The following is a 3,973-nucleotide window of genomic DNA, read 5'->3' as shown; positions in this document are numbered from 1 at the left end:
GGCAGGAGAATCTCTGGAACATGGGAGGCGGAGGCTGCAGTGAGCTGAGATCATGCCACTGCACTCCAGCCTGGGTGACAGAGTGAGACTCCATCTCAAAAATAAATAAAAATAAATTAACTGATGGAAAAAATATTGAGCTGATATCATTCACGCTCTTGCCTTTTGCAATCTCAGTTGATCATAATCTTATTAAATGAGATTAACAGATATAATTTCAGTAGGGCCAGAAATAATGCTTGTTCTTCCATAAATTGCCTTCCTACCCAAGGCCAACAGCCTTGCCATTATGTGTCAAATAACTCAAAAGGAACAGACTCCATGAGGCCCAGCCCCATAATAGGTGAGGACAAAGCCCAAAATCCACATCTAAATAACACTAGCTCAGAGTTGATCTTCATATAGCTGGGAAGGAGACGGCTAATAAATGCAAGTAGAATCTCCTAATTATAAATAGCATTTTAACTTAGAGTTCTGTTTAGCAAAATTATTTCCATGTCCTTGGGGATGGCTTATAATAATGGTGCTTTGCCAATGTGGTTTCAGAAAATTATATTAAATGAAAAATCCTGTAGAACAGATGTGCTCACAAGTCCCTGTCCACATAACAGCCAAACTGCTTAATGAAAACACCGCTATGGTTCAGAATTGTACTTTCTACTGTTACAGTATTGTTATATTAGCATCTCAGAAGAGTAAAGAAGGTTGGAAAGGAACGTGAGAGAGGAAATTACCAGGACTAGGGGTCAGGGATGGAATATCTCCAAGGCAAGTACCTCAACATGATACAGAATAAAAGGAAGATGATAAAAGACGTGCTGTTTTTTTAAGAAATCGCAAAACCAGGACATAGAAATGAAATGCCTGCTTTATTTAGATAAACTAAATCAAGTAAATAGCACCACCTCTGTGCTCTGTATATATTGAACACACGTACATTTCCAATTACATCTAATTGGAATGTAACAAAGCTATTTCCAACTCCCTCAAATTCATTAAAATGAGATTTTACCTGTGTTCAAGAGTTGGTTCTTACTCAAATCATCCTTGTACCAGGTTACTCCAAGGACCACTTAGTTTGTTCTCAAAAGTTATACATGAAATTCTATGTGATTCTTCCACATCCATTTGCAGTGACTGTTTGGTCATCTTTGGAATAACTGATAAATGTTCATATTTTGTCTCCAAAGCAAGCAAGAACAACCCCATTTGAGGGTTTGCAGCAAAGACACTCCTCGATGGCATTTCTCTTTTGCTGTGTGTGTGTTTACATCTAACAGAAATCACTCAGCGTGACCTTGCCCCCAAAGAGCTTTACTTCCCCAAAGAGCTTTACACAGCCCAAAACTTATGCTGCTGTGGTTTGAATGTTTGTCCCCTCCAATACTCAAGCTGAAACTTAATCCTCAATGTAACAGACTTAACAGATGGGCCCTTTAAAAGGGGACAGGGCCATGAGGGCTTTGCCTTTATGAATGGATGAATATACTTATGGATTAATGGATTAATTGATTAATGGATTATTATCAAGGGAGGAGGTTTGCTATCATAAAAGTGGGTCTGTTATAAAAACCAGTTTGGCCATCACTCACGCGCCTCCTTGCCGTCAATTCCCGGCACCACCTCAGGATTCTGCAGAGAGTCCCCAACAGCAAGAAAGTCGTCACCAGATGTGGACCCTAGACTTTGGACTTCCCAGCCTCCAGAACTGTGCGAAATAATTTTTTTTTTTTTTTTGGTCATATGATGCTTTATTGAAATATTTCCCTTTGTGCTTAACTGGCTGGGCATTCCACAGCACCACTGTTGATGTCATCTATGATGTCATGAGGGTGGCGGCCATCAACATTACAGCCCACAGACTGGGCAGTCCCCAGGATCTCTTTAATGGTTCCAGAGAGTTCTCTGACTAAGGATCAGTGCCGCATCTGTCGAGCAATGTTGACAATCTCATCAAAAGTGATATTCCCACTGTGTTTAATGTTTTTCTGTTTCTTTCTGTCTCTTGGTGGTTCCTTGAGGGCTTTGATGATCAGGGCAGAGGCAGAAGGCACCACCTCAATCTGGGCCTGTCTGTTCTGAATGGTCAGTTTCACTGTAATCCTCAGGCCCTTCCCGTAACCCGTTGCCTTGGCCATGTCATCACCAACCTTTTTTGGAGACAGACCCAGGGGGCCGATCTTGGGGGCCAGCGCAGAAGTGGCACCGACCTCGCCTCCGGTGCACCTCAGGTATACGACTTTGATCTCGTTGGGGTCGAACTTCGGCGGCATGGTGGAGGCGGCTGGTATCGGATGAACCCGGATTCAGGACTACCGAAGAAAGTTGCACCTTCGCCTCCTCCGAGCTGAAAGCCGAGAGCTAAAATTATTTCTTTATAAATTATCCAGTCTCAGGTATTCAGTAATAATAACAGAAAACAGATCAAGACACATGTCTACCCCATTTGTCTTTTTTTTTTTGTTTGTTTTTTGAGATGGAGTCTCACTCTGTCACCCAGGCTGGAGTGCAATGATGCGATCCTAGCTCACTGCAACCTCCACCTCCCAGGTTCAACTGATTCTCCTGTCTCAGCCTTCAGAGTAGCTGGGATTACAGGCTCACGCCACCATGCCTGGCCAATTTTTTGTATTTTAGTGGAGACAGGGTTTCAACGTGTTATCCAGGCTGGTCTCCAACTCTTGAGCTCAGGCAATCCACCTGCCTCAGCCTCCCAAAGTGCTAAGATTACAGGCGTGAGCCACTGCGCCCAGCCTACTCCATCCATCTTGAAACTGCAAATAAGGACAATTTATCCCATTAAAAATAAAGTAATTTTAAAGAAAGCCAATAATTTAATTTTAGAGAATAACAGAGTAGCCTAGTAAAAATAAAGGTTAACCTTGAAAATAATAATATTGGCAGTTTTAAAGGACACAAAGCTGAAGGATAAAATTCCAGTTTATTTTTTAATGTTAAGCCTGGCTAAGAACTACCAAAAGTGTTGAGGTTTTTATCAAATAGCATGCCTCTCCTCCTAGAGATATCACCACGCACATTTTTCACTTGAACAGATGAGTTTTTATCTTAAAAAATAGAAGTTTAGATCAAAGCTGGGAAAATGCTTCTCATTAGAAAGAATATAAAACAAATATTTTAATAAAATCTATCCCCTAAGACATTTCTGAGGTGATGCTGACACTGCATGCCTCAGTGTAAATTAAAACGAATATATCCATTTTCACAGATCTCTGAAACCATCTTTGATAGCAGTTACGCTGTTAGTTGCTTTCCAGCTCTTGCTGAAAATATAAATAGTGAACGTCTTATCTGAATTTGCTGATGCAGACAGTAATAGAGATCTTTTACATTTAAACAGAGAGGTACAGCTAGATTTGTCTTCTCCACTGGCTTTATTAAAAGAGATTAATATATGTATTATCCTTTCACAATTTCCAATGCACATACATTATCTCATTTAATCTTTCCAACCAGCCTGTGAGTTTGGTAATATTATCATCATTTTTAGTGAAGTAATTAGATGCTGGAGAAGGAATGAATGTTTGCCAAATATTAATCAACTCAAAAGAGGTACAGAAGAATTCAGTAGAACCAACCAGCTTTTAGAGAGTATATCTTGTCTCCCTCACATAAACGAATGAGTTACCCCCCACCAACAAGTACACACTCATACACATAAGACACAGCTTGTTTCAAAAACTTAAAACAACTGGTGATTTATCTGAGAAATTCTTCATAGACTTGAAAGCTTTGATAACCAATTTTCTCCTTATTGCCTGTAGTCTTTGTTTGATTACTTAGTGACTTCCAAGTTAAATTGAAAGTGAAACACGCCCGGGCGCGGCGGCTCACGCCTGTAATCCCAGCACTTTGGGAGGACGAGGCAGGCGGATCACGAGGTCAGGAGATCGAGACCATCCTGGCTAACACGGTGAAACCCCGTCTCTACTAAAAATACAAAAAATTAGCCGGG

The 3,973-nt window shown here is 40.8% G+C and overlaps 1 pseudogene across 1 annotated transcript; it reads right to left on the bottom strand.

Annotated features, from left to right (window-relative positions):
* Positions 1 to 1,775: 1,775 nt before the first annotated feature.
* Positions 1,776 to 2,355, bottom strand: LOC105545979 (annotated as a pseudogene). Its single transcript, XR_001007026.1, has one exon. The product of XR_001007026.1 is annotated as a 60S ribosomal protein L12 pseudogene (transcript).
* Positions 2,356 to 3,973: the final 1,618 nt, after the last annotated feature.

This window comes from Mandrillus leucophaeus, unplaced genomic scaffold (genome assembly GCF_000951045.1).
Source record: "Mandrillus leucophaeus isolate KB7577 unplaced genomic scaffold, Mleu.le_1.0 Scaffold345, whole genome shotgun sequence".
Classification (NCBI taxonomy): domain Eukaryota; kingdom Metazoa; phylum Chordata; class Mammalia; order Primates; family Cercopithecidae; genus Mandrillus; species Mandrillus leucophaeus.
The sequence above is the reverse complement of the archived record's forward strand: the minus strand, read 5'-3'. Positions and strand labels throughout refer to the sequence as shown.